Raw genomic sequence first — 18,734 nt, 5'->3', positions numbered from 1 at the left:
CCACACAGCTCCTATCGACCCCTTCGTTCAGGGAGAAAAAAAGAAACACTTCAAAGAGTAGAGAAATGTGCATCAAAAGATCTTCCATGAGAGCCAGTGTGGAGGATGGCGTGACACTCATTAAGTCAGAATATGACCCCTCAGACTGATCCTACAGGGCTTTGCTGGTGCTGGTGCTGATGATGGTGGGGAACAATAAAGACCTTCACAAATATAGGTTTTCTTTTTTGCTTGATATACAGTATCATCTCCTGAGCAGACTTTGAAAGCTTCTAATGGTCCAGGGAAACAAGTCATTTTGAAGCTAAATAAATATATGTTTTTCTAACTTATATGAAAAAGCCTTTGGGGAAATATCCTTTTTCAAATCTCAAATGCCCCACGTGTTGATAAAGATTGTTGGTATGTGATTGAAGATCCATACCGAACAGCGGTGGTGTGTGTGTGTGTGTGTGCTGAGTGGAGCTTTTCTCAGCAGGGGAAATGATCCTCATCTTGTTGCTGAGAGCCGGTAGCCAGTCAGGCAGAAAAGATCCTCTCTAATCCTATATACAGCACAATGGCACATATGTAGCACAGCTATCGGGTGATAAAAAGCAAATTCAATGACTTGAGGGGCCCTAAATTCATTTTCATCCCCGCTCCCAAGAGAGAGGGAGGAAATCTATACAGTCTGGGGGCATAGATCTTTTTTTAATGACTTCTGGCTGTAATGATATCATTTAGATGAGATGATGGGTTGAAAGCTTGGCTATGTATAGCACCTGTTTTAAATGACTGTAAATGTAGATTCCCTGCATCTCTCCATCTGTTCCTGTTCTCACCTTCCCGTCGCACTCTCTCTCTCTCTTTCTCTCTCCTTTCCTTCACAGCCTCGCCAGGCTTCGCAGAGAATTGCTGTGGGAGTTCTCCACCTCCCTGTTTGCGAAGGCGTACCTGTTCACCGACTTTCAGAGCAAGTGAACTGAGCGGGTTTGATTTCCCAGATGACACCTCGTACGTGCATCCTCGCCTGTCATCCAATTTCTGCCGCTCCGGAACCAGGCGTCTGCATGAGGGAGCCCATTTTATTTCCATTAGAGCACAACAATGTTCAGTTTTATCGGCTGTCATTTAACATACACACAGACGGCGAAATGCTACGATAACGTGCCAAGCAAAGAGAGAGAACAACTACCTGCACTGCATGTTACAGCATTGATGTTGCCAGGAACTGCAAAAAGGACAGGCTATTTTTCAAAAACAGGTTTCCCCTATAGACAACCTATTTAAAATTCAATTTATGAGCTGCAAAGTGCAGAGGAATCAATTATGAAAGCATATACAGTAACTTAATTGTGGTGCTGGTATTCAGTGTGTAACTCACTGCTGGAAAACTTAATCTACAGGCAGCAAGAAGGAAAAGTGAGGCAAAGGTTGCCTAGAGCACTTATAATAAGGTCTTCTTGCCACTGTATAATTGGTGGCATCTAACTTGAAGGAAAGGAAAGGGACTCTGTGGGAAGTGAGACACGTTCTGTCAATGACAGTGAGACCTAATTATACTATGGAGCCCCTGCAGCCATGGAGGATGTCAAAGCGGGCAGCAATAAGGCAGCGATGGGGAAGACACACCACCCGCCATGGGTGTGTGTGAGCTCACAGGTGACCTGGAAAGACCTGTTTACCTCATTAAAAATGAATCACAAGGTAATAAGGGCCCTGCTCCCCATTCCTTCCCCTCCCTCCCAATGTCTGTCCTTCATCCATTATGCAGCAGCGAGGTGGGACGGTGTGGGTTAAGTCCTCAGGGAGGGTCACTTGGACGGAGACCCGGTCTGCCTCCTTCTTCCTATAAGCTACTGAAGCCCCTGCCTCTATAATGTAATAATGAGACAATAACACAGTGGTGGGAAGCATAATGTAGGTGATGAGCACTGAGGTGGGGAGTCCAAGTAGAAGCAGCCATCAGCGACAAAGCCTGTGGCTACAATAAGTTAAACAAGGGAGAAACAGCCTATTAGCAGTGATCCATAATTCATAACGCGGGGGGAAAAGATGAGCCCCACGATAGCTTTCATGAGACATGCAGGCGCAGAGAAACCAAGTGTTTCTGATTTGCTTTTCTGCAGCTGTTTGCGTAGCTATTTGCATCATGTTTGTAAAAGAAAGTTGTCTAATCTAAGAGGGGTTGTAGTTTAGAGGTCAGAGAAGCAGGTCTGAGATCTGAAGGTCACTGGGTAGAATCTGGAGACTGGAGAAACTCGAAGGAGGAAGAAGTCAAGAATCCTACAGTTAAAGGGACATGACAATATTTTATGAAATTCATTTGAGATGAGAGGATGTCTGTACTGAGCTGGAGTCAGGTTTAGATTAGCTTAGCATAAAGACAGGAGGAAGGGGAAACCTGGCTGTCCTGTGGAAACTGTGCTTACTTGCCAGGTTTGGTGACATCATGAGACCAAACGAGTGCTGGTTCTACTTTCTGACTCTGGTACCTGAACAAATAAATGTGGCTGGTCTGAAGCTCCCAAACGGTATCTTCTGTATTCTTCGGCATACGGGGAGCATTTTGACATGTTCAGGAAGTGTGGAGGGCGGCGATTATGCACGAGAGACATAATTATGAATCCCACTGCATTTCCTGGCAAGACCCGCCCTGCATAGCTGGTTGAGGCAGAGACGTTTGGTAGAGGTTATAGGTATTGACCTTGCGTGGTTAGGGTCAGGATAGCCATAGGCATAGGACCTGAACAAATTAGGTTACGGGTACCTCGGCGAGGTATTGGTGCCTGGCCAATCCTAAAGCTTGCAAAGAAAGCTGGTATCAGCAGCAGCATACAGGTTTGTAGTACTAAACAAATTCAGCAGTGAGCACATACAGCTACGGTCCGCCCTGAGGGGAAAACCTGTCAGTCAGACTGTCACCATCTGGACTGATTAAAACAAGCTAATCTTAGTCACACAGTGCTCCACTGCCTGAGTTTGTAACACTGTTTAAGGATGTAATGCTTCCATTTTTATTGCTAGCAGTTTGAGAATATATAAAAGCCGAGGGAGAGACAACAAACTCATGACACACTGCGAGGCTGTGACTAATTCCTGAAAGTAGTATGTAGCCTACCAGTGTAGCCCTTGTACTGGAAAGTTAATTCATTTATAAAACCTGTACAACTGACTATCTGTATCTTGCAAACCACGCTACAGCCAGAGATGCTGCAGTGACACGCTGAGCGGATGGATGAACTTGATAAACAACAAACTTATTTTTATATTTCTGTTCATGTTTGGGTTACAGGATACATCAGGATACAGCATGTAAACAAGTTAGCTCTAGAGGTTTTGGTAAGTTTATATCCCCCTCCCCCATCTCCAGTTTTTATGATAAGCTACACTAAACACTTTCTGACTCCAGCTCAAAGAGAGCAAATCACTGTACTATTCCTTTAAAGATTAAGAATACCTGAAATAAAAGGATGTGTATATGCGATGCTTTGCACACCGTGGCCATTAAACATACGGTATAGTGTATTCAGTTCTTTGTTCATACTGCAAGCTAAGCCTAAGGCGTTGTTGTTTTAGGCCACACACGGTCACTACTGCTGCACCCATCTGTATAAACGGCCAACAAATGTCTTCAACACAATGTCAGGACCTTGTATTTCTGCTGTGGTCCCTGACCTTTGACCTTAAAACTATTCACCTTTTGTGTTGCTACAGTTGGCACCCTGTTCCCTCTGACTGCTGCCTGCATGTGACAACTGCTTCAGTCATCCACGCCGACAGTGCACACATACTTTTACTCTCTGGATCTGTTTGATACACAAGACATTCCATGCTACAAGATGACACAGAATATAAGCAACCCTTTCAGACGGCAGACTGATTTACAAGCCACATGTTACGCAATAAACACCTCAATTATTCCACTCTCACACAATTATGTTTATTTTGTCTTTTTTATGATAAATGGCCCATTTTAACCACTGAACACCAACATCCTTCTATAAATAAACAGAGGTCTGACAGAACATGTCAACCATTTCCTCCTGACTCTGTGGCTGCCCACAAAAGGCCCGACTAAGCTACAGGAGGCCAAAGTTTAAGTCATCCAAATGATGAAAATGCAAGTCATGTTTAGTTTGAACAGATGGGTGAAGGAAGGCTGTTCAACCAGTGATGAGAAAATAACTTAAAATAAGAATTAATGTAAAATATTCTTCAAATCGAGTACTTTGATTTGGAAGAGAGATGATGCATGATCTGTTTGGAAAGTGGACTTGACAGCTAGTGTAACCGAATGAAAACAGCTGTCCCGTCCATTCCCAGACAGCACAGAGAGGAATGTGTTTAGTAAGAGCTGGGACCTCCTAAGGTGAATTGATCCCCATGAGACATGACCTCACCTAGGAGAGACAGGGAGAAAGCAATGCCACACAAACCCACACCGGACACCCGAGTGAGCCCAGGTTTCAAGACTCTCATCTCATCCGTTCTCCTGCTATCCTAAAAAATTACGTTCTCATACAACAAAACTGTACAGTCAATTACATTTTGAGGGAAACATATTTTCTCCTGTTTGTTTTTGCAGCAGCCGTGAGTTAGTGAACACAAACATGCACTGAAAGCACACATGGTCGGCCAGCTATGTCAAGAAAGCAAGGAGAAGTTCTGATTATAACACACACAGAGGGAGAGAGACTTCATTCTCTGCTCAGGTAGACATTACTCCTCTATATCTTTACATAGACAATAGTTGTTGATGATATATTAATGCTCTGGATATCATAGAGAACATTTAAATAACGTAACAAACACACTTATTTTGAGCCAAACCATGATGGTTTTACTAAACCTAACCAAGTAGTGTTGTTGCCCTAAACCTAACCAAGTAATCGTGCTGCATTTTTGTTTGTTTTGTTTCAATTTACAACGTTAACCACGTGTTTAACACGGAGTTTCCCTCAAAACATAACAGAGAATGCAGTTTAATTGTATGGGAATGTAATTTTGTAGGAGACAGAGTTGTCCAAGACAGCTAAAAAAATGAAAGTATAAGGGTTGGAGAAGATAGTGAACTGCACTATATCATGCTTACCTTTCAGATAGTTAGACTAGTTAGACAGAAGACCTAATGACAGTGTTCAATGTATGAATATCGGTATATTAAAGGGATAATCGGGTGTTTTGAAGTGGGGTTATATTACTTATCCATGGTAGGTGTATTACCTACAGTTAGATGGCGGTCGGTGTGCTCCAGCATCGAGAAACAGACAAGAGTACCGACACTGAAGCAAAGCAATACAGTGCTGTGGAAGGGGACGGCAGAAAAGCGTATTTTCAACACCTAAAAAAAGGCATCTAAAACTCCTGCCTCCACACCTGGAGGGTGATGATTTTAATATTTTTCTGATAACAACATTCCAACAGGTTCCCACATCATGCAGCGATTGGCCTTTTCATGACGGCAGACTTTTCACCCTGCCCTCGAGTGTGGACGTTCAAAATGCCTATGAACACTTCTACCTTCAGACCACTGACAACACTTCATCAAGCTATAGTTTTTTTCAAGCGTACCCTGGTCTTTAGCAGGATGCCAGTCTGCATCAAGATGCAATCACTGCTCTGATCTGATCAATGGAAATATCCAGAAATCCTGTAAGGTGCTGCCAGTTAACTACACGTCTTCTCCCCATGCCATATTCATCTCATGTCACATTTACAGTACAAATCTCCATCTCCCAGTTGTAATCACAATAAGGAATATGTAGGAATTTTCTGCTGCTGATATCTCCTATTGAAATCACAAATGTTGGAGGTATGTCAACACAAGCGGCAAACTGCAGGAATCCATTATTGTAATGAGATCTCATTAGAAAAGACAGGTAATGCAGTTTGTTTATGAAATTCACAAGTGGAAATGGTGATGAGTAGGATGAGCCAAGGTTGGTGTTGGAAGAGAAATTACTTCACTAGTTTATGAAACAGCTTAGTATTTCACTCATGAGTTTATTAGTTCCTGTGTGCAGACGTTCTCGTCATGCCTGGTGCATTTTCTTTAAACATTACCTTTATATTAAATAGAACACTGTGTGTCATGAAAGAGATACACCAGGATCTTATTTACGTGTTGTTGTTGTTTTTTTTACTTCCATGCCGACATTATTTTGTATGAGCAGGCGTTATCTTTAGGAGATAATGGATATGCCATTTTAAAAGCTCTCATTTTCAGTCTCATCTTTATTTCTACGTGGAACACATATCAGCAGACACCATATTTTTTTTTTTGTAATAATATGTAACAGCACGGATGCCTCCCGAGACTTGGTCCTTATCTCTTCTATTTTAAGCCATGCAGCCCCTATAGAACAGTATGGCAGATCCCACCCGTTGTCTCCTAGCTGAACCCAAGCTCATATTTAACATCACACAGGTGGAGACAGATACACAGCCACAGTATATGTCAGACGTTATTGCTTTGTAGATTAACATGTCGGGAGTTCAGAGTATTCCTATAAAGCCTGAGCTACAGTAATATAGCTTATGGTTTAAATACGATGTGATTTGTGCCGCAAACCATAACAGAGGCGTAAGCTGCAGGATTCAATCTGACAACAAGGACTCGGATCCAGAACTGATATTTCACTATCAGAAGTAAGTTGCACTGTGGCAAAAAAACATTTAAATTCCTTTATCCTGTTTCCTCAGCATACAAACACAGAGCTCACACACTGTTCTCCATGGTGACCCTGAAAGCTCAACGCACTGCAACTTAAATATAGTTAATATACAAATCACAAGCAAATAATAAAACATCTTCACTAATTTGACAGCACTGAATTCAGAAATAAAACAAGGGTAAGTTGTTCAACTAATTCACTTTGACATTTCACAGCAGCACAAAGAAATGCACTGCAAACAGAAAACACAACCACATAACGCAACTAAATACGGACAACACAGTTGTCTTTATTTAGTTAACATTGCTTCATCATTTTATCCTATAAGACAACTGTCTGAAACTGTCATAATTAGCATATGAATTCTTGAGTTATGGCCCATAATGTGTTTGGTGAGGTCACAGTGACCTTGACCTTTGACCACCAAAATCTAATCAGTTCAGGCGTTCCTGAGATATCGCGTTCACGACGTATGTGCAGACAACCTGAAAACATAATGCCTCCGGCAGCGGCTGGTGCGGAGTCATAAAAACAACCAAATACAGAAAACACAATCAAATACACACAACACAACTAAATACAGGAAACACAAACGCATTTACGGTGACTGCTCGTCAACGGTGTTGGAAAATGAGCTTGATTCAGATATTGTTGCAGATATTTGCTAACAAATATACCCTTTCCGCTAGGTGTGCAGTGTTGTACATGCTAACATCGGATGTATAATGCTAAGTCATGGAGTCAATAACTCCAGCCACACACCCTAGCAACAACTCGTATGCCTGTGTGTGTTCGGCGTATGAGGAGGGCTGGATACCGTGGTAAGAGATGGCGCCCCATTCACTCCTATGAAAGTTTCTCATATGCATAAAAAGCTTCAGCAGGCTTCCTTGTTCTTCTACGTATTTGGACCCGTAGAGCCTGTTCATTACAGTCTGTCTCCAGCTGAGCCAGCTGACAGTCAGTGTGCATTCGAGACTCAGCTGCCTGACTTCCTGTTGGTTCCCCACGCACATGAAAAATTATTTAATCATAACCTTTCCAAAAAAGTTGCTGGACCGCACTGATCACATTCTGCTTATCCAAAGAGTGAGGGGGTTGTTGATGCTGAAAAATGTATTCACCGATTGACAGCCGCTCCACTTCCAATGATTGTGTACGGGAAACAGGGCCAGTGTGTGTAACGTGATGATCCCGGGTGATGCAACACCTTGTGCAGCCACTACGCCAAAATCACTTCACAGCCCCTAGCATGGCTGCGGCCAAAAAGTTAAAAAAAATGAAATCCTGACATCTTTTCCTAACCACTTTTCCTTGACCTCGATGGAAAACGTCATGAGGTCAAGGAAAAGTGACTTAATGAGGACTTAGGAAAAGATAACTGTGGTGTTCAGAGAATCCAACTGCACTTTCACTAGCCTCCGTAATTATGATGCGACGGCGGCGGATGTTAGGGACGCGGTTCTGCTGTGGTAAAACTACAATGTTCCAAAGAAGGACCACAAAAGGTGCTGCTTTCCCCGTGCGGTTTTAAATATCTCCTTCAGCGACAGACTGCTCTACCCGCGGTGTGTGAAAGAGAGTGCAGGTCCTTCTGCTGCTGAAACACTTTACATCAACATATAATAAAGGATTATCTGACCTTAAACGTGGACAACCGGTGAAAAATATCACTTCATTACCAAGGTTGGAATTGAAATAAACAAAATTATAATTATTGAGCGAATTGTTTGAGTTGTGGAGAAGGGGGAGGACCATGAGTACGCTGTACTTCTTCCTACTCCTTTTGTAATATTTATTTAGGTGGATTATTTGTTTATTGACAGTTTGCTATATGTTTACTTTTCATTTTATTTGCTATTCTTGTTTTGTTTTACATGTTCGAAATAAATAAATAACTAAAAAGAAAGTGAAACTAAATGTTTATCACTGTCCACTCATATTAATTAACATGAATCCCAATTAGTATATGACTGTATGAAAATGATATGCAATATAATCATATCGTATGCTGTCATGAACGGCCGAATGGTTTGTAACTTTACATGTTGCGGCCGCAAGGAATTGTCAGGTGGCATTATCTCCTTCCCTTTGGTAAAGGATGGTCCAGTGTATCCTATGCTAAAAGAGATAAGAAAGGAAGCATTGAAGCACCTTTCCTTAACATTTAGAGAATTCAAACAGCTCTTATCACGGCTGCTACTGAGATACTTCCGGTTTCACTTCGTTAGGAACCTTCCTAAGCAAAAAAAAGACTTTTCGACCGCTGCCCAAGTTTCCTTCGGACTTGGTGTTCAGCAGTAATATCCCCTGGAAACTTGGTTTGTAAAGTAGCTCCGTGTTTTCTGTAAAACTTTTACAGCATTTCTGCATTTGTGTCTGTATTTGGTTTTGTTGTCTGTAGAGTATTTGCGCTGCAATTCGATATTTGGTTTTCTATATTTGCAGCATATTTTGTGGTGCTGCATAATATGTGTCAATGTGTTAATTTGATTGTGTTTTGACTATTTGCATGTTTTCTTTAGTTGCAGTGCGTTGAGCTCTCAGGGCCAGTGTTGTTTATGCTGTAAATTAACAAAATATCAAGCTGCACTAACTGAAGCTTCCAACACATATCGCAGACATGGACAGGGAACATGGACATCCTCACAGACAGGAGCCCATAGTTAAAGCTAGCGAGCTCTCCATCACAGCACAGCTCCATTCAAGCCCAGCATCTCTTTATGGTCGCTTTACCACAGTCTGTCTGGGCAAAGGGTTCAGGCCTGTGTCTTTTCCTCTTTTGTCTGCTCTCCTGGGGGACATGAATGGGAGGTTGGGGCCCGAACAAAAGGCAGATCATGGGTCTATTGGGGGGGACAAATGAGCTTAGTTTGGGTAATGGCAGCCAAAAGGAAAGGGAGGTCTGGGGAAGTATTGAGGCTCACCTAGGACCGGAACGGGAGGGGAGATGAGTTCTCCAGGATGAACAGCTGAGATCCTCCTTCCCACATACTGCACATGCTCCGTCACTATCTGACAACAACAGGGCCCGTCTACAGGCGGAGGGTTACGGGTGGTGAATGGGAGAGAAACACCAGCTGATTGCATGTTTCTCCATGGTAACTGTTAGCTCTGATCAATGATGTAGCCCTAATCAAAAGGAGGGTGAACTATGACCTCTGGCTGGTGATCGTCACAACATCTAGCACTTATTTCTGCTTTTTTTTTACACTCACAAAAACAACAGTGTGGGAAAACTGAATTTAGGTATCCTTTACGATGGCCTAAACGGGTTTAATCACAATCTGTTTTTATAAAATAGCTTATTTTGCTTTATTAAAATGTCTCACGTGCAGCTGTGTTTTCCTTTACCGGTACAACTTGTGAGCAACAGCCAGGCCTTTTTTTTTTTTCCTGAGATCAAGATAAGACCTTTGCTTTAGAAGGAGATGGAGCTGAGATTTCTCTAAATGTCACCTTATCACAAATGCCATTTGAATTCCAGCCTTCCACTCACCTTCACTGCTTCACACAGCCTTTTTTTTATTGTTGTAAGAAGCATTTCTTTGTGCAAAGCCCTACACCTCCCGTACACATACACTGCTCACCGTCCCCGTGTCATTTCCCCCCCCATACTCCCTTGTGGTTTTCCTCATCTGCTGCTGCTTGCTTACTAATCCTGCAGACAGCCACACAGCAGAGCAGGTTATACTGCAGACCACAATCTGTATGAGCAGAATATTGGCTGTATATAATGACACGAAAAGAAAATGAAGGATAAGATGAACTTTACCGTTTCTGCATATCCCTATCCCCCTATACATATCATATGATGATGTCATGGTTTGATTGATTACATATCTGTTGCTGAATTGATCTACATGGCACTGGCTTTTCTATAGGTAGCCTTTAACCTGAACAGATTGTAATTAAGCATTCATGAGTGTTGAGAAAATATGATGCTTGTTGGTGAAACCTGTGACTTCAGGTCATCTACACTCATTTGACACGACTGCTCTCGGCTGTTTATAATTAAGTATTAAAATCTTGACTATTTTTCCTCGTAAAATTACGAATTTCTTCTCATTATATTTCAACTTTATTTTCGACTTCTCAGAGAACACAGATGTGTCGGGACATGTTTTGAACGTGCAGAAAGATTTGAAAAAGAACAGAAATCTTGTTGTAACACATATGAGCAATTAAAGTCGAGGGGATTGTAAATGAATAAGTGAATAAGTGAGACATACACATTTAAAGAAGTTACTTCCACAAAACAAAAGACATAAAAGAGTAGGGAAGAGTAAATCATGCCGACATATGTCTTGACTCAGTAGGGATAACGTAAATATCTAAAAGCGATACAGAATGCCGGAAGGCTTTGCTTTATTATATTTCTATATTTTTAATTGTCACCAGGCGCCTGAATTAAGTGTTTTCCTTTAAATAAATAAAGACATTTGCACCATAAATCGATTGGTGAAAGGTTCACCAGAATGCAGGAAATTACACTCAAAATTCCCCTGGGGGAGAACCCCAGACCCCCCCGCTTAATACGTGCCCCACAATGTTGAAAGGAGACCTACGCCGTTGGATGGGGGTTCATCAAGTTTTTCAGACATGAAGAAAAATCATATCAAATGTTTCATTACAAGTTCTTTGTTGAGCCTGTAAAATGGTGTTAATTGATACTCCATTACTGTCCTGCACTCCTGTGAGTGACATCTACTAGCATCTTGTTAAAGAGATGAAAACACAGAGCCGGCTGTAATGATGTGATTTCTGATGACTGATGACCGACGGCGACCTCTGGGTACGAGGCTATCCAACTGGACTGACAGGTGACGTGTGAAGCGACGGGCGATGAGCTGCTGAATAATGGGTCCTTGTCAAAGTCTTTTCCTTTTGCTTTAGAAGAGCTAGCACACAAGGCGGCACGGCCCGGGCTCCCATGATTGATGCCTACCTCGGGACTGAGCTCCGATAGGCTGTTGGTGGTCCCTGAATGTGAATGAAAAGTAGCTCTTGTTTCAGTCATGTCACCGCGCCGCAGTCGTCCACAATATCTTCATTTGCTATAGTTGCGAAGCCATTAAAAAGATGCCATGTTTTGTAAATCTATTTAAGCTCCGTGAGGATATCTGTCAGAGAAACTGTGGTGCAATGAATTTTAATGAGGACCATTCTCTTAGAAACACAATGAAAGAGGTGTTTCTAATGGAAACTGAGGCATGGGGATGTTAACTTTTATAGCTTATCTCCACTGTTTATATTAACCCAGCAGTAGAGCCGACGGCAGACACACAGCGAGGAAGGCTCATCTTTTCATTCTCCACCTCCTCTTTCTTTCTCCCATCCTGCCTTTCTCCTTTCTTACCTTTAAATAACCATCTTTTCTCTCTGTACTTTTGTCAAACGGTGAAAAACGCAGCACGAGCCAGACTTTACAATATTTCAAAGCGCTGTTATTTACCACTAAACACCTCAAATAAGTCACCTGCGAGCAAAAGAAGGGAGCCCGTATACCTCTGGAGAAAACGCCCGTCCATCATAACACAGCAGCAGCTGTGATGGACAGAGGTGAGAGGTGAGGGCAGGCAGGTCAGCTAGAGCAGAAGGGCCACCGGACAATAGAGTGGAGAGCTTTGGACAAATCGCATTAAGCAGCTGTGAAGAGGTTCGAGTGCTGCTCTGCTCCCCACATCCATTATATTTTCTCAATCAGCTTCAAGGATGAGCCATTAGGGTGCTATTCTATGTGTCATCATTGTGCTCCTCGGACGAAACACCAGAAAATGGTGGTAATTAGCCTCTTATGAGCCTCTAAATGACATATTCTGCCACCTTTCTCCCGTAAAACATGCTGACGTTCCAAGTAGCAATTGAAATAACATTCAAATTCATGTTTGCTAAGAAATCAGCATTTACTGTATATCCCTGGTGTCTGATTGGACCATTTGGCCAAAGTTTGTCTAGTTTAGGCTCAGAATCTGTCAAGACTGACAAGCCCAGCCAGCCCAGTCACACAAAAAACTGTGAATGACGCGGTTCTTGCTTTAGGGGTGTCATTTTCACTTTGTGTATAGTCTGTACTGACTGCAATGTAATGATGTAGAACAAAAGGGGAGAAAGACCGTTTATGGCGGGTGGAAGAGTCGATGGATTTAATCATAAATCTACAAAAGCTGGTATCAAACTGCCATGTAGCTGGCTTTGCTGCTCTCCAAAATTGGATTGTGTGTACTGTGAGCCATGCTGGTGATTTTTTGAGAGCGCAGTTCACCTTTCTATAACAATGCTTGGGTGAAGGGAGTCAGAGATCGGGGCATTTATCAGAAAAAAAAATGTATCTCCATGAGTCCTCTCAGTTACATGTTGGAGGCTGTGTTTAGTATGAACAGTGGAAAGTCCACGGCACCATTGATGTGCAGTTTAAATAGGGACGTCGTAACGCGGTGCTCTTTTGGAGAGTGGAACGCATAGCGAATGTGACACTAATAATGGCTACTTGCAACCTAGCGTTCCGGGGGCATAGGGACCTATTGGCACAGCCAGACAGACACTGGGAACTTCATTGCCATTATTGAGCTGCTGGCAAGCTATGACCCTGTGCTTTAAGTGTTGATCGAACGACCCCAAGGGGTCTGAAAAATACCTCAGCCTCTCCATCCAGAATCAGCTCGTATATATTTTGTCACAGCAAGTTCAACAGTACATAACAGATTTTTTCAGTGATTATGGATACGACTCAAGATCTGTCCAAGGGAGACCAGCTTAGCCAAGTATACAGATATGTCTCCATAGTAAGGATGGACATAGCTATTGATATCACAGTAATTGAGGCTTTTTGGGGATTTGAGCGTAGACTGTATATAAGAAGTGGACGTAGTCACATGACGTCACCCGTTGGTTTGTGGACTGCAGTTTTGAAGCCTCGAGTTTGGCATTTTGCTCGTCGCCATCTTGTTTTTTTGGAACCAGAAGTGACACGAGAGGGTGGAGCTAAGTACAATTGAATGCTGAATAAGAGATTTTTAAGTGACCAAAAATGGTATAATTAACTTGCATGAACTGAAAACACACTGTGAAAGGGTTAAAGCTGTAAGACAAAAACACGGACAACTCCCAGACCGGACAACGCCGTGGTAGTGAGTAGCCACGCCCTATAGCACCCCCTGCTTTATGGTCTATTTGACTCTAAAAGGGACCATAATTTACTAAATGAACATCATGCTGTATTGAAGAAGACTTGAAACTAGAGATTGAGACCATAAACTCATGTTTACAATGTTTACTGAGGTAATAAATCAAGTTTAAGGCACTTCTGCATTGGCTTCACTTTTCAGAACTAGAGGTCGCTGCCTGGATTTGAGGAAAAAGCTGAAATATCTGCAAGAAAGCTGGAAAACAAAATCCTCTGCAGCATTACAAAAAAATGGCATTGATATTTCGAAATATCGTGGGCAGGGCTATGATGGAGCGGCCAATATGAGTGCGGTTTATTCGGGAGTACAGGCCAGGAAAAGGGAAAAGGAGCCACTTGCAACATATGTACACTGTGAGGCACACAACCTAAACCTAGCCCTCGTTGATGCAGTAAAAAACAGAGATGGAACAGCTTTATGACACCATAGAACACGGTATTAAAAGGTGGGCCATGCTCACTGGCATCATTTCCACAGACCTCTGTGCTCACTCAGACATAACATCGACGCGACTATGCCCCACCCGTTGGTCTTCTAGGTATGAGTCTCTTACTGCCATACGTTACAGATATATAGACATAATGAGAGCTCTCACAGAAAATAGCTCTGACCAGTGACAAGAACGATGAGCATGGTGAAGCAGCCTTAAGTATGGGAGAGTGTGAATTTTGTCTCTAAAATACTCCAAGACACAGACATACAGAATGCAGTGGAATTGCTTGAGAACACCAGATCTTGTCTGAGTACCGGGGCACTTTTGACCAGGCAAAGACAACAGCACAGACATTCGCAGACTATTGGGGAGCTCAGAACACCTTAAGAAATGTAAGAGTAAGAAGAGTGAAACGTCATTTTGACGAGCTTGGGAAAATGAGCACCTATAAAAAATAAATACATTTTCTATGCCAATCTGGACAGAGTAATCCCCCAGCTCTCCCAAAGATTCACTACCTCTCACATGTTTGAGGCCCAAAACCCAAGACCCTTCAGCGTGTATAGGCGATGATGAGCTATATGACAAGGCAAAACGTCAGTCTGACCACTACAACAGGGACACAGAAATAACAATTCCTGCACAACTCCTGTCATCCAGGGCTTGTTTTTGAGCCAATGTTGCTCAGCAGTCCTCAGCCTCCCAACATGCCAAGATGCTGATTGTGGATCATCACTCCGTAACATCCGCCTTCGGTGAGGTGTGAGTGGCAGTAGCTGAGTGATCCTTTTCCAAATTGAAACTCATTAAGACCTACCTGAGGAGCAGCATGAGGCAGGAGAGTGCTGAATGAGCCGGCTATCCTGTCCATTGAAAGCATCAGACATTGTCGAGGATTTCGCTCAACGCAAGACTCCTCGGATGCCATTCAAATAAGTGAGTAGGAGTGCTTTTTCAAGGGGATCATGGGGATCTGATGGGCTGCCATGCCCCTATAGTTACAGTCACAGGTTGTTATCATTTCAGAGTCAGGTCGACGCAGAGCGTCTGTTTCGTTATGTCTGTGTTTTTCAGATGTGGCTAAAAGCCACTGTGTGTGCTGCCGTACCAAACAATGCCTTTCATCAATGTTTTTAGGAATATTAGCTACACTTTTTAATTTATAATTACTAGGATTTATGCAGACTGTGTGTAGCTGGCCAGTTTCTGGGACATGGTGTTGTTTTTGTTAAATATTGCAGCTCTCTTCTGTCTCATCATGTGCTATAGGCTTCATTTTACTATCATCTCTTGCCTTTATATTAAACAGGAGATCACGCGTGAGGTTATCGCACCAAAAAAATACCTTTTGTTGAAGTCAGCGGTCATTTCAGCACCACAGTGAAATAGACAGCTCCTCTGCTCTCAGGCGCTGATGCTTGTTTTCACGTTTCAGCACTTTGACCGTCAGAGCGCTATCCATGGTCCTAATAGCTTCCTCTTTGACCTCTCTACTCTCCAAATACAATAGCCAAAGTAACTGATTCGACTGTAAAATCCAACACATTGTTGGAGTGTGTTATTGTGTTTAACTAGTAACTTGGTTTGCGTGCACTATAGGGCCCGTCGTAACTACCTTACGCCCAAATGCAAATTAACCATAACCGTAATGTTTAAAGCTCAAACGAACGGCATGAGAAGTAAAGGAGCTTTGGGATGAGTAAAGTGACTGGGAAAACTGGGAAAGAGAGATAACTGGTTGCTCGGTGTATTCGACCATGAGACAAAACGTGTCGGGTGCTCTTGGAAAACGGGGGCGAAAAAATCAGGATGAACAGGAAGACAATCAATGTCTGAGAAAACGGTCATGTACTCTAGACAGAGAGGAGCAGGAAACACTCCTTGGTCTCTAGAGGAGTAGAGGAACAGCTGTCATTACGCGCAACAATCATGCATGGCTGTGAATATAAAGCTCCCGTAGGCCTACCATAAAGCTTCAGTAGGCAGAATATTTTGGCATCATTTGCCAAAAATTCCATAATAACCTTTCAGCATATTGTAATTCAAGTGCTCTGAGAAAAAAATGGACTTCTGAACCTCCTCATGGCTCTGTTTACAGGCTTTAGAAAATCTAGCCCGTGACAGGAGACTTTGACCAATCACAGGAAATCTTACAGATGCCATTAGGAGCACCGGAGGACACCGGAGGACACCGGAGGACACCGAGGCACATGATTGTTTTCAAGTTACCTGTCTCATGCACTACTGTCAGGATATAGTGATTGTTTATAAAAAATAACTTTTTTTAATCATATTTGCTCCATTTCTACCCACTGCAGCTTTAATTCATCACGTGCACATGTAAACCATTATCGTGGGGATATCTCAGTCATCATTATTAAATGTCAGAAGGATGATCAATGATTAATTAATAGTGCTCATATTTAAACAGACTTTGTGACAAATGTTTAACCTAAAACAAAATCTTGTACTAAATGTAACGATGTAGTTTTCATCGAGTCAAGTCTCTTGTCTTGGGCTTCTGATGTGTCTTTGATAAGCTTGGACATCTTGGCTATAGCTCTTTCGCCACGTCGCTGTCGGTGGCAACAGGTGCTTCGCTGAGTGTTCCCAGAGAGACTTACTCTGCTTCACAGAGTTGGAACAAACTTTTAAGAACATGTAGAACTTGCCCCAACTTCCAGGTTAATCACTATTATGTTCTCCACTGCCACTGATTGAACCTTCAGCACTCATGATCATCAACACTGCACACTCATCTTTACCTATTATACAAACCAAAAGCAAATTCCTAGTGTACACCTGATACACCTGGCAATAAACAAGATTCTGATTTAGTATTAATTTCTCTGTTTTTATCTTGTTTTTTTTAAAAGTCTATAATGTTTTAATTTGTTTTCTATGCTGTAGTTGTTTTTTCAATGTTTGTAATACATTATGCAAAGCATTTTGACTTGCCTTTGCATATGAAATGTGTACAAATAAACTTTCTTTGCCTTGCTTAAATGACTTGATTGATTTTTTGCAGATTACAATCCATATTCTTCCTAACGTTCGGTACGTCTAAAGAATGTTGCCCTTGCAGTAAAGAGGTGTATAGTACTCTCTGTTCTCTCTCTCAGCTTGTACGCATCTGTAAAAAAAAAAAACACTGTTATGATTCATATTTTCCTGGGATAGAGAAATGGAGGTATAGAGAAGCAGAGAAGGAAGGATGGAGGGAAATGGGGACTACTAAGTGTTTATTAATGATAAACTAGCTTCAGAGACTCCAGAGGGCTCAGTGATCTCCCGAGGTGTAGAGTCTGCTCTATTTATTCTCACAACCTGTCAGCCATTTGAAACAAAGAGAAAATATATCTGGAGCCCTGCTGTGCTCACTTACGGAGCCTTTGCAAATGTCTCGCAAACATGAATTACATCCAAATTTACCCCAGAGCTTTTCTTTAATGATGGCAGGTCTGTTTGAATTCTAATGGATTCCAATTATGGATGGAAACACAGAGTGAAGAAGAAGACGACGACGATGCAAGCTCTCAGTTATAATGGTGCAGTAACTGGTTGTAAAAATACACCAGATTCTTGGGACAGTAGCCTGTTGGTTCAAGAAAATAACAGTTCATGTAAGTCATTCATGTGTTCTTAGTAGATTGAATAATAGCATAATCCACAGAACCCTGGTTCTCAGGAACCAAAGTAGCTCATTGTGGTTTAGGTTCAAATAAGTCTGTTACGTGACTGGCGTTAGTTAAGTGCAGATGTTACCTAACGAAACTACAGTAAAATAAGTCAACGCTAAAAGTTCTGTGTTTGTTTGACCCGTCCAACCAGTGGCGTATAAGGTAGTTACGATGAGCTCTGGTGCGCGCTATTATGATGGGCCTTTGTATATACTAGTTACTAGTTATGAAGCACACACAGCGTGGGCTGGCGGCTGTTTATAAAAAAGCTAAATTAATCTAATTTAGGGAGCTTTGCTACTTTCTCCTCCTGTTGTTTTCTCTTTTGTCTTTTCTTACTGTTGCTTTTTGACAGATTTTGCGCCTAAACTAGCCACCGCATATCATATCATCACATGACCAAATAGAGACTTGACATTAGACAACATCAACATATAAAGCAATCATTGCATATCTGTATATGACAAAAAATACCAAAGAAAATAAGATATTAAGTTCATTGAATAGTTTTTTATAGTTTTGATAGTTTATGTAGAATAAGCATATCATTTTGTTATAGATTGCTACTGACTATTTTATAAAAATATACGTAAATATATGGGTATACGTAGCAAACGGCACCATTCTATTATACGGTCAGTCTGAGTCCTAAATATTTAGCCTTTTCGCAAAAATGACCATGCAGTTTGCAAACATCGCCTGATGGGACTCCCAGCACAGGATTTCTTTAGTCTTCAAAATCAAATTACTTTTCCTGCCATTCGGCATCAACACT

Source organism: Sebastes umbrosus, chromosome 8, assembly GCF_015220745.1.
Source record: "Sebastes umbrosus isolate fSebUmb1 chromosome 8, fSebUmb1.pri, whole genome shotgun sequence".
Classification (NCBI taxonomy): domain Eukaryota; kingdom Metazoa; phylum Chordata; class Actinopteri; order Perciformes; family Sebastidae; genus Sebastes; species Sebastes umbrosus.
This window is presented reverse-complemented; position numbering follows the sequence as displayed.